The 12,500-nt window shown below is 39.5% G+C and overlaps 1 long non-coding RNA gene across 1 annotated transcript in view; it reads left to right on the forward strand.

The window, feature by feature from the left end:
- Positions 1-3,612: 3,612 nt before the first annotated feature.
- LOC136699039 (uncharacterized) overlaps positions 3,613-12,500 on the forward strand; it is a 9,273-nt gene continuing 385 nt past the window's right edge. Inside the window, exons 1-4 of the long non-coding RNA XR_010803587.1 lie at positions 3,613-3,903; positions 4,938-5,039; positions 6,477-6,578; positions 11,986-12,500. The exon at positions 11,986-12,500 is cut by the window's right edge and continues 385 nt beyond it. This is a non-coding gene — a long non-coding RNA (uncharacterized lncRNA). The remainder of the gene's footprint in view (positions 3,904-4,937; positions 5,040-6,476; positions 6,579-11,985) is intronic.

Raw genomic sequence — 12,500 nt, forward strand, 5'->3', positions numbered from 1 at the left:
GGTGGGGACCGGTTTGCTGGTCCCCACAATGTTTTCAGCCAAAATGGGTCAGCTGACTCGGGAGGCCATGCTGATATGGGTGGTGCAGTTTTTTTTTTGGCCCCCATGCTTCACACAAACCTGACAGCCGTGTGTCTCATCTGTGTGTGACTCTGCTCACCACGCCCCCGGTGGCACTCGGTGGTATTGCATGAACACACAGATCGTGGGGGTCCATACACACTTCACTACTGCATCTACGCAACACTGATAGTGACTCATATTAAATGAACTAGGGTCCTTTAAACACTACATTAATGGCTCCTTCTCCAAGGTAAACACAAATAAAACACCGTACACAACTAGTTAGTCTTTTAAACATAGAAAATAATCTTAACAAGAAATGTACATGGACATCACATTTAGTTACAAAATATTAATCCTGGTGTAGTATATTGTAAGTTAGTGAGGAGGCGAATTAAATTGTTTAAATTAAAATTTTTAGTTCAAACATCAGCGTTATAAAGTCTTTAATGGTGACACGTTCAACAGTAAAATACATATACGTGTAAATATAGTCCACTTTTTATGTATTAAAATAGCTCAGCCGAACATTTGGTTGAAGATAATGGCTCTGTGTAATGGAAGCGAATATAAAATGGCGGTTTGTAGTTTTCACCGTTCTACATTGAATGAAGGAAAAGCAACTCGGAACTACAAAGGAACTACACTTCCCATAATCCCTCTGTTCCATGAAGAGTCTGCTGGGTCGTGCACAGGACGAGCTGAAAGGTAATAAACAACGGCTTAAATATATGGCTTTACTCGGTAATGTGACGGTTATTTTAGTCGTATTTATGTGTGTATATAGAGAGAATGGGAGTTATTAAGCTGTTTCAAATGTTTTAAAGGGCTATATTTCCGTGCGAGAGTAGTGCAGAGAGAAAGAGGCCCGTGAAATGTGACGTTAACAAGAGCTTTCGTCCTTTAGCTAACGTTATACTGGTTATAGAGAGAATATTCGGCTGGTTTTGTAAAATTAAGTTTTTAAAGGACTCTGTTTCCATGAATGCATGTTGGAGACAGAGAGACAGTTAGAGAGTTTTATTAAAACTGTATTTTCAGTGCATTCACTTGAGAGAGAAAGACAGACGGGAAAGTTAAATTAAAGTGCCAATATGTGGGTTTTTGTAATTACTTTAAATCACGTAAAATTGCTTAAATATATGGCTTTACTCGGTAATGTGACGCTTATTTAGTCTTATTTGTGTGTATATGGAGAGAATGGGAGTTATTAAGCTGTTTCAAATGTTTTAAAGGGCTATATTTCCATGTGAGAGTAGTGCAGAGAGAAAGAGGCCCGTAAATGTCACATTAACAACAGCTTTCGTGCTTTAACTAACTTTATACTGGTTATAGAGAGAATATTTGGCTGGTTTTGTAAAATTAAGTTTTTAAAGGACTCTGTTTCCATGAATGCATGTTGGAGACAGAGAGACAGTTACTTCAGCTGTTTACATTATAGAGGCCAGTTAGAGGCAAGTGTTTAAGGTGACGCTTAATTTGTAAATGTTTAATATTGAGAGTAAACGTGATATTTTATTAGAATCATATAATCAGAGTTTTATTAAAACTGTATTTTCAGTGCATTCACTTGAGAGAGAAAGACAGACGGGAAAGTTCAATTAAAGTGCCAATATGTGGGTTTTTGTAATTAGTTTAAATCACATAAAATTGCTTTGAGATGTTAAAAATCTGCAAATCTAAAACAATGTGTTTGACAGTGTAGCCTATGATTATATTTGCAACTCCTTCATTTGAAAATCAGTTAGCATTTGGTGTGTACTATAAGCCTGACTTGCTTGTAACATTTGGTTTGTTTGTATTTGTTTACTTTTAGGGGGAGGGAGATTTTGGAGAGGGAGACAGCAGAAGCCGTTCCTGGGCAGGTGGAAAGAGGAAAAGGGAAAGATCTGGGAGGAGAAAAGGGAGAGTAATGCACTGACCCCTCGACTGATCTGCATCTAAGCTCAGAATACGAGAACTGTTTATTCACATTTAGATGTATACTTACAGTAAGTGAGTGAATGAATTACTGTGTTCCTCCATAGCTCCAGACTAACCTTAACATGCTCCCTATTCTCCTCACAAATCACATTTTCTACATTCATCAGTTCCTCAAAGTACTCCTTCCACCCTTCAAATATCATCTCCTCTTTAGTCTGCACAATACCTTCTACATTCATTATCATCCTAACATGCTGTACATCTTCACATCCTGTTCCTCTCTCATCTCGCCAGTCGATACATGTCTTTTATTCTAACCTCAGTATCCATATTCTCATACAACTTTTCATATGCATTTTCCCTAGCCTTTGTCACTTCTCCGTTTGCTTGATGCTGCATTTTTTTTGTATTTCTGTAGACATCTCTCTTGAGATTCCAATTCCGTTTTGTCGACCACTTCCTTCTTAAGATTTCCTGCATGATCTCCTCATTCCAGCACAAAGTCTCCTCCCTTCTTTCCTCTGTCCATACAACAAACACAGTACCTGTAGCCGATTCCCCCACTGCTTTTGCAGTCTCTGTCCATCTGTCCATCACCTCGTCCACCGCACCTAGCATCTGCCTCACCTCCTCCCTGAATCACACACCGTACTCTTCGTATTTTAACGTCCACCATCTGATCTGTGATTTAGCCCTCACCCACTTCCTTTTCTTCACCTCCAAATACATCCTACCTACCACCACCATCTGATGCTGCCTTGCTATACTTTACCCCTGCCACCACCTTACAGTCACTAAATCCCTTCAGGTTGCTTCGCCTGCATAAAACATAGTCCACATGTGTAGACCTTCCTCCACTCTTAAATGTCACCCTATGCTCTTCCTTCTTCTGAAAATAAATATTCACTACTGCCATTTGCATTTTTTTTGGCAAATTCTACCACCATATCAGCTATCTCTCTCCTTTTACCAGTCATAGTGCTAACGTTCAGTGTTTCCACTCTCACCTCCAACGTTAGCACTATGACTGGTAAAAGGAGAGAGATAGCTGATATGGTGGTAGAATTTGCCAAAAAAAATGCAAATGGCAGTAGTGAATATTTATTTTCAGAAGAAGGAAGAGCATAGGGTGACATTTAAGAGTGGAGGAAGGTCTACACATGTGGACTAGTTTTTATGCAGGCGAAGCAACCTGAAGGGATTTAGTGACTGTAAGGTGGTGGCAGGGGTAAAGTATAGCAAGGCAGCATCAGATGGTGGTGTAGGTAGGATGAGGGGAGGTGTGGGATGGGGGTAGTGGGGGAGGTGGAGGGGTTGGGGGGAGGTATGGGGAGGCAAGTTACGGGAGTGGGTGGGATGGGGGTGGAGGGTTGGGTGAGAGGAGTGGGGGAGAGGAGGATGGGGTGGTGTGGTGAGAGGGGGAGGTATCTTAAACTCCTATAAAGGTAATCTAGTGTAATATTTTCTTCAAGATTAAATTATGCATTATGTTTTTTTGCCTGTATAGTTCACTTAATGTTTTAAATTAGCAGCCTTTAAGCAGGTCTAGAGTAGTTATTTGTATCAAAGGAGTACAGGTAAATTCAGCTTTTTATTTTTATTTTCTTATTTTTCTGCTAAATGCTAATGTGTTTAAAAATTTTTCAATTTTCAGTTTTTTAAAAAAAAATTCCAAAAAACTGAAGTTAGGTTATGTCATAATTTATAGATTAAAATAAAAGATTGTGTATTCATTAATTACACTGATAGTCTCATTTGTCGTTACCAAATGTTTAATATTAAATTGTGATATTTGATTAACTGTAGGCTGAACTCTTTTGAAAATCAGACACTGCTGACATGATGGACATGGTAGAACAAACCCACTGAGCTTCCGGTCCTGTGCTCAGCGCTGGAGCTCCGTCCTCTGACTTGGAGGTATTTAAAAAGGTTTCATATCCATATGTCACTGAAATAGGTTTTAGTAAGAGAAGGTCACTGTGGTCAGTTGAAGTTAATTTCTCTGGTACAAAATTGTGATAGTTCATTGCTTTTGGGTGAGGCCTTAGGGATGGTACTAGTTACACAAACTCTCAGGTCTTACGTTGTGGGGACCCTCTCAGGACGGAACTATTGAAAAGGTTTGGTCAAATGTGCACACACACACTGTCAGGTCTAGCATAGTGGGGTCCCCTTCTAGGGAGACACACCTACTATAGCAGTACACTCACAGGTCAATATACAGACAGCGCTTCTGACTACAGTGTACATTACCTCATGACTGATGTCACTGAGGGTCTAGTTTGAATTTGTTATTATTTTCTTTTCTGACACAGCTCTTTAAACTTATATTAGTGACACACACTGTCAGGTCTAGCATCGTAGGGACCACTTCTAGGGAGACACTCCTACTACAGCAGTACACTCACAGGTCAATATACAGACAGCGTTTCTGAACTACAGTGTACATTACCTCATGACTGATGTCACTGAGGGTCTAGTTTGAATTTGTTATTATTTTCTTTTCTGACACAGCTCTTTAAGCTTATATTAATGACACACACTGTCAGGTCTAGTAAAGAGGGGTCCCCTTCTAGGGAGACACTCCTACTATAGCAGTACACTCACAGGTCAATATACAGACAGCGTTTCTGAACTACAGTGTACGGTACCTCATGACTGATGTCACTGAGGGTCTAGTTTAAACTGGTTATTATTTTCTTTTCTGATTCAGCTCTTTCAGGTTGTATTGGCGGTTGTATTGGTGGTATAATCTGAAATTGTCACTCGTTAGGATAAATGTGTCTTACGTCTTTTAATACCATGGTGTATCCATGTGAAGTCAATTTGACTCAGTAACTGTTAAACTAATGAGAGATTAAACATGTTGTAAATGTATTGCACTTTAAATACTGATGAATTTGTGTGTGGCGTTCACCAAAATATTTTACTGTTGTTTGAAATCTCTGTAGAAGGCATGAGAAGACACCGCTGACATGATGGACATGGTAGAACAAACCCACTGATCTTCCGGTCCTGTGCTCAGCGCTGGAGCTCCGTCCTCTGACTTGGAGGTATTTAAAAGGTTTCATATCCATATAGTCACTGAAATAGATTTTAGTGAGGCAGGTCATTGTGGTCAGTTGAAGTTAATTTCGCTGGTACAAAATTGTGATAGTTCATTGCTTTTGGGTGAGGCCTTAGGGATGGTACTAGTTACACACACTCTCAGGTCTTACGTTGTGGGGACCCTCTCAGGACGGAACTATGAAAAGGTTTTGGTCAAATGTGCACACACACACACTGTCCGGTCTTGCATAGTGGGGTTCCCGTTTAGGGAGACACACCTACTACAGCAGTACACTCACAGGTCAATATACAGACAGTTTATCTGAACTACAGTGTACATTACCTCATGACTGATGTCACTGAGGGTCTAGTTTGAATTGGTTATTATTTTCTTTTCTGACACAGCTCTTTAAGCTTATATTAGTGACACACACTGTCAGGTCTAGCATAGTGGGGTCCCCGTTTAGGGAGACACACCTACTACAGCAGTACACTCACAGGTCAATATACAGACAGTTTATCTGAACTACAGTGTACATTACCTCATGACTGATGTCACTGAGGGTCCAGTTTGAATTGGTTATTATTTTCTTTTCTGACACAGCTCTTTAAGCTTATATTAGTGACACACACTGTCAGGTCTAGCATAGAGGGGTCCGCTTCTAGGGAGACACTCCTACTACAGCAGGACACTCACAGGTCAATATACAGACAGTGTTTCTGAACTACAGTGTACATTACCTCATGACTGATGTCACTGAGGGTTTAGTTTGAATTTGTTATTATTTTCTTTTCTGACACAGCTCTTTAAACTTATATTAGTGACACACACTGTCAGGTCTAGCATAGTGGGGTCCCCGTTTAGGGAGACACTCCTACTAAATCAGTACACTCACAGGTCAATATACAGACAGCGTTTCTGAACTACAGTGTACATTACCCCATGACTGATATCACTGAGGGTTTAGTTTGAATTTGTTATCATTTTCTTTTCTGACACAGCTCTTTAAGCTTATATTAGTGACACACACTGTCAGGTCTAGCATAGTGGGGTCCGCTTCTAGGGAGACACTCCTACTATAGCAGTACACTCACAGGTCAATATACAGACAGCGTTTCTGAACTACAGTGTACATTACCTCATGACTGATGTCACTGAGGGTCTAGTTTGAATTTGTTATTATTTTCTTTTCTGACACAGCTCTTTCAGGTTGTATTGGCGGTTGTATTGGTGGTATAATCTGAAATTGTCACTTGTGTCAGGATAAATGTGTCTTACGTTTTTTAATACCATGGTGTATCCATGTCAAGTCAATTTGACTCAGTAACTGTTTAACTGATGAGAGATTAAACATGTTGTAAAATGTATTGCACTTTAAATACTGATGTATTTTTGTGTGCCGTTCACCGAAATGTTTTACTGTTGTTTGAAATCTCTGTAGAAGGCATGAGAGGACACCGCTGACATGATGGACATGGTAGAACAAACCCACTGAGCTTCCGGTCCTGTGCTCAGCGCTGGAGCTCCGTCCTCTGACTTGGAGGTACTTAAAAAGGTTTCATATCCATATAGTCACTGAAATAGGTTTTAGTGAGGCAGGTCATTGTGGTCAGTTGAAGTTAATTTCTCTGGTACAAAATTGTGATAGTTCATTGTTTTTGGGTGAGGCCTTAGGGATGGTACTAGTTACACACACTCTCAGGCCTTACATTGTGGGGACCCTCTCAGGACGGAACTATTGAAAAGGTTTTGGTCAAATATGCACACACACACACTGTCAGGTCTAGCATAGTGGGGTCCCCGTTTAGGGAGACACACCTACTATAGCAGTACACTCACAGGTCAATATACAGACAGCGTTTCTGAACTACAGTGTACATTACCTCATGACTGATGTCACTGAGGGTCTAGTTTGAATTTGTTATTATTTTCTTTTCTGACACAGCTCTTTAAACTTATATTAGTGACACACACTGTCAGGTCTAGCATAGAGGGGTCCCCTTTTAGGGAGACACTCCTACTATAGCAGTACACTCACAGGTCAATGTACAGACAGCGTTTCTGAACTACAGTGTACATTACCTCATGACTGATATCACTGAGGGTCTAGTTTGAATTTGTTATTATTTTCTTTTCTGACACAGCTCTTTAAGCTTATATTAATGACACACACTGTCAGGTCTAGCATAGAGGGGTCCCCTTCTAGGGAGACACTCCTACTATAGCAGTACACTCACAGGTCAACATACAGACAGCGTTTCTAAACTACAGTGTACGGTACCTCATGACTGATGTCACTGAGGATTGCGTTTGAATTTGTTATTATTTTCTTTTCTGACACAGCTCTTTAAGCTTATATTAATGACACACACTGTCAGGTCTAGTATAGAGGGGTCCCCTTCTAGGGAGACACTCCTACTATAGCAGTACACTCACAGGTCAATATACAGACAGCGTTTCTAAACTACAGTGTACATTACCTCATGACTGATGTCACTGAGGATTGAGTTTGAATTTGTTATTATTTTCTTTTCTGACACAGCTCTTTAAGCTTATATTAATGACACACACTGTCAGGTCTAGCATAGAGGGGTCCCCTTCTAGGGAGACACTCCTACTATAGCAGTACACTCACAGGTCAATATACAGACAGCGTTTCTGAACTACAGTGCACGTTACCTCATGACTGATGTCACTGAGGGTCTAGTTTGAATTTGTTATTATTATTTTTTTTTTCTGACACAGCTCTTTAAGCTTATATTAATGACACACACTGTCAGGTCTAGCATCGTAGGGACCACTTCTAGGGAGACACTCCTACTACAGCAGTACACTCACAGGTCAATATACAGACAGCGTTTCCAAACTACAGTGTACATTACCTCATGACTGATGTCACTGAGGGTCTAGTTTGAATTTGGTACTCCACAGAACATGCTTCTCATTGGTCCTCACCTGTATTAACTGTCCATGATTTAGTTCTGCAGCCAATGGAGTCTCAGCCCCTCCTACAGCGGTTTGTTTTGTGGCGGGGCTAAGAGCAGCAGGCCCATGCTGAGAAAGCAACTTTGCTTTTAGATAGAACTAATGTTAGCACCATGTCCTAAAGAAACTACAAGTTTACTACTACTATAATCACGTCAGATAATTTCACATAAGACAAATACAGAAGTCCTAAATAAGCAGACTGTATATTATGTATAGGACATGACAGTAAGCTGTAAAACATCAGCAGCAAATGTGTTTAAAAATAATGATATAACATTTTTATTCGTCATAAGTTAACTATGGTAATGTAATAAGGATAATATATTGTCTTTTAGACCACTTAGACCAATACGATGCATTCACTTTAGATCTAATTGTAATTAGTGAAGTATTTAAAACAGTACAGCTATAAATGTGTCCCTAAATTTGGTTTCAGAAAGTTGGCAGCCTACAATTTCATAAATCACACTGCTTATTATTATAGAAAGAATAATTGTGCCCACACACTTTTACACAGGCCCACCCAAAGATCAATTTGTGGCTATGCCACTGATGTAGTTAAGGTTTAGTCATAGTTCCTAGTTTGAATAAATTTAATAATATAAACTGGACTTGCTGCCACATCAGGCCATTGGTCTCGTTACACGTACAAGGCTGGGGTTTGCATTCTTGCAATTTGCTGCTGATACAATTTAAATACAAAAATTCAGGTATCTCGTTTCCACCTGCCACTATCACTTCTCTCATTGAAGTGTTTGTAAAATAAAATAACTGTAGTTAGTAAGGCATACCGATTTAAATAGGCTTAATATATTAACCGAAATAATAAATCTTGTAAAGTACTGTATGAAAAAATATGAGAATGACACCCTGCCTTTACGATGTTTGTTGGATGTGGCCCTTGAGGAAAAGTAATTGGGGACCCCTACTCTATTGTATCTTTGATAGTGCATTTCCACCAAAAAGGAACCAGAACGGTTCCAGTTCGCAAGGTGAATTTGGAACCGTTTGGTATGTTTCCATCTACACAAACTTGTTCGCGACCCAGAAAAGTTTGTTCCCAGCTGAGTTTCAAATGCAGCGTTATTGCACTGCGGAGCTTGACAGGGTAATTTACAACGTTTCAAATAAATAAATAAAAGGAAATAAAACAGGAACACGCCCTGTTTTTTTTTGTTTCTGGTGCTGTTTGTGTGCGGTTCCATTTGTGTTGGTCAGAGCCGCAGCTCTCGGTTACGTTTCTCCGCTGTTCACAAGCTCAGGAGGACGGCTCTGAACTCGGCAACATTTACACAGTATTATATCTCACTCGGGTCTGACTCCATGGTAAACAAAGAATAAACAATGACTCTAACAATGAGTCTAACAGTCTTTGGCGCTGGCGCTGTATTCAGGCACAACGACTCCCCCGCTAATGACGTATACCTGTTTCCCCTTTAAACGTGTAGAAACGCAGCAGTTAACTGGAAAGAACCAAGGTTCCAAGAATCAGGAATGGTACCGGTTTAGGAGCCAGAGTTCTTTTGGTGAAATAGCGCTGTGATTGACAGCAACAAATCAATGTTCTGATTGGTTAAACATACCTCACAATCTGATTGGTACAGCTAAAGCTTTCCTATTGGTACATCAGTTGGCCAATCAGGGTCAAAAATTCACAACTGTGAAAAGAGATTTACACAAGCAGCAGAGAAGGTGAATGTGTGCATTTTTTGTCACATTTGGAACATAAAGGTTTGCTCTGGTGCATTTTAAATCAATACTCACAAATGTAATGGACTTTGTAACTGCACTTGAGCAACTACATACACGTAAAACTAAAATCCACAAATGTATTGGAATGCACAAATTTAAAACAACAACTACAATAATAATTTAAATTCACAAATGTGTAAAAAAGATTTGCATTTGTAAATGAAATATTGTGAATCAGTAAAATACTTAAAATGTGCAAGAGCAAACCTTTTTAAAGTTCCAAATGTGACAGTGTGAGATTTTGAATGAGCTGGAAAAATCCACACATTCTCCTTCTCTGTTGCGTGTGCGAATCTCTTTTTGCAGATGCGGATTAAAGACCCGGTTTGGACGGCCAATTGATGGACCAATAGGAAATCTTTAGCTGGACCAAGCAGATCGCGAGGTTTGTTTAACCAATTGGAACATTGATTTGTTGCTGTCAACCATAGCGCTTTTCCACAAAATGAACTCAGGTCCTTGAACCGGTTCCGTTCCTGATTCTTGGAACCTTGATTCTTTCCAGTGAACCGCCGCGTTTATACGGACAGCAGAGAAACGTAAACAAGAGCCGCGGCTTTGATCAACCCACATGACATTGCGCCTAACTTCACCAGAAACACATAAAAATGGGGCATGTTCCTGTTTTTTCCTATTATTTATTTATATGAAACGTTGTGAATGACCCTGTCAAGCTCCACTGGGCGATAACGCTGTATTTGAAGCTCTGGGCTCTTGGTTACGTTTCTCCGCTGTTCACAAGGTCAGCAGGACGCCTCTGAACTCAGCCATAGTGTCCCCCGCTCATGACGTATTCCTGGTTCCCCTCAAAATGTGTAGAAATGCGGTGGTTCACTGGAAAGAACCAATGTTCCAAGAATCAGGAACAGAACTGGTTCAAGAACCAGAGTTCTTTTGGTGGAAAAGCGCTATGGTTGACAGCAACAAATCCGATTGGTTAAACAAACCTTGCGATCTGATTGGTCCAGCTAAAGCTTTCCTATTGGTCCATCAATTGGCCGTCAAAACAGGGTCTTTAATCCGCAACTGCAAAAAGAGATTCACACACGCAGCAGAGAAGGCGAATGTGTGTTTTTTTCCATCTCATTCAAAAACTCCCACTGTCACATTTGGAACCTTTAAAAAAGGTTTGCTCTTGCACATTTTAAGTATTTTACTGATTCACACATTCACAACATTTCATTTACAAATGCAAATCTTTTTTAAACATTTGTGAATTTAAGTTATTATTGTAGTTGTTGTTTTAAATTTGACGTATACATTTGTGGATTTTAACGTGTATGTAGTTGCTCAAACACCGTTACAAAGTCTGTTACATTTGTGAGTATTGTTTTACAAATTAAAAATTTTTATCCTTTTTTTGACTCCATATTTGACTCCAGAACATTAGTGCAGAGAGTACAATGCAGTAATTACAAAGATCTTAAAATACATACAGAACAGGACCAGTAGACACAACACAGACAACAGTGTAGTTCTTCTTCTCATCAGCCTATGCCTCAAATTCTCATTGATGGGAGCTTGTCTCTTCGCTCACTGTCAGTCACAAGTCTCATACTACTGGATATTTATTGGCTGTTTGCATGGCATCAGCGATTTCTGGGCAAGCTCTTGTATCACATCTTTCACCGGTTCACACGTAGCAATCGGGATAGTGTTGATTTGCCTCTGACCTAAGGGTTGTTCCCGTGATCCCCTAAAACAGTCTTTGACGAGAAAATCGGGGCTACAATCGTGCAGTGTGATCATATATTAGGAATCCATCAAGAAACATGTAATTGAATGATATTTATGAACGTACTTGTTTTATGAATGAGATGGATTCACTCAAGTATAAAGAAATAGTAAAAATGTACTCTACTAAGTATTAATTACACCTGTCACAAAGGGTTTTAAAAGGTGTTTAATAATTCTGAGGCAGTAGTTATTTTGGGCATTTTTTGTTGGATTGGGAGAAAACAATTTTATCTATTTAAATTGTTATTTTAATCACTTTTTGCAAAAAAATAGCCAATAATCCTAATTTGGGGCTTGATACCATTTTGAGTTCCAATGTAGGTCTGTTTTCTCTTTTGCATGTTATAAGAAAAACAGCCTTATTAAATCATGCAATTTGTGCCAAAAAAGATGTTGGTAAAAGAGCAAAATATTTATTAAAATTTAGGCATAAGAAAATTTCATTTGATATATATATATTTTTTGTCACCTAGGTCCAGTGAATTCCATGGAGTGGAGAAGCTCATATTGATGGAAAGTTCCTGGAAAGCTGTTTGTTCACTGTATACATCTGAACAGTGGGCTCTTAAACCTGTCTCTGCAATGCTGTGATGTGATTTATATTGTTTTAAAGTTTCTGTTTTCAGACTTGATGGAAGCACTCTCGGACCAGGCAGTTTTGTTAGGAACACCTTGTGTCTATACTCACTGTTCATTTCATCAGCTCCATTTACAATGTAGGAGCATTTTGTAGTTCAGCATTTACAGAATAGTGTCCGTTTCTTGCGCTGCATGCTTTTTTTTGCCAGATTTCACCCTGTTCTTCAATGGGCAGTACCCCTAGAGGACCCCCACCTAGCGCGATTTGTTTTGATTCCAGATACATTTCTTGGGGTGAGGTTGTGGTAGTGAAAATCCAACCAGGGACCAAACAGTCCAGTAGTGTAGGTCCCATGCATTGCACAAGCACAATTAATGTGTTGCTCTGGTATGAGTGGATCAGACATGG

Source organism: Hoplias malabaricus, chromosome 6 (genome assembly GCF_029633855.1).
Source record: "Hoplias malabaricus isolate fHopMal1 chromosome 6, fHopMal1.hap1, whole genome shotgun sequence".
Taxonomy (NCBI): Eukaryota; Metazoa; Chordata; class Actinopteri; order Characiformes; family Erythrinidae; genus Hoplias; species Hoplias malabaricus.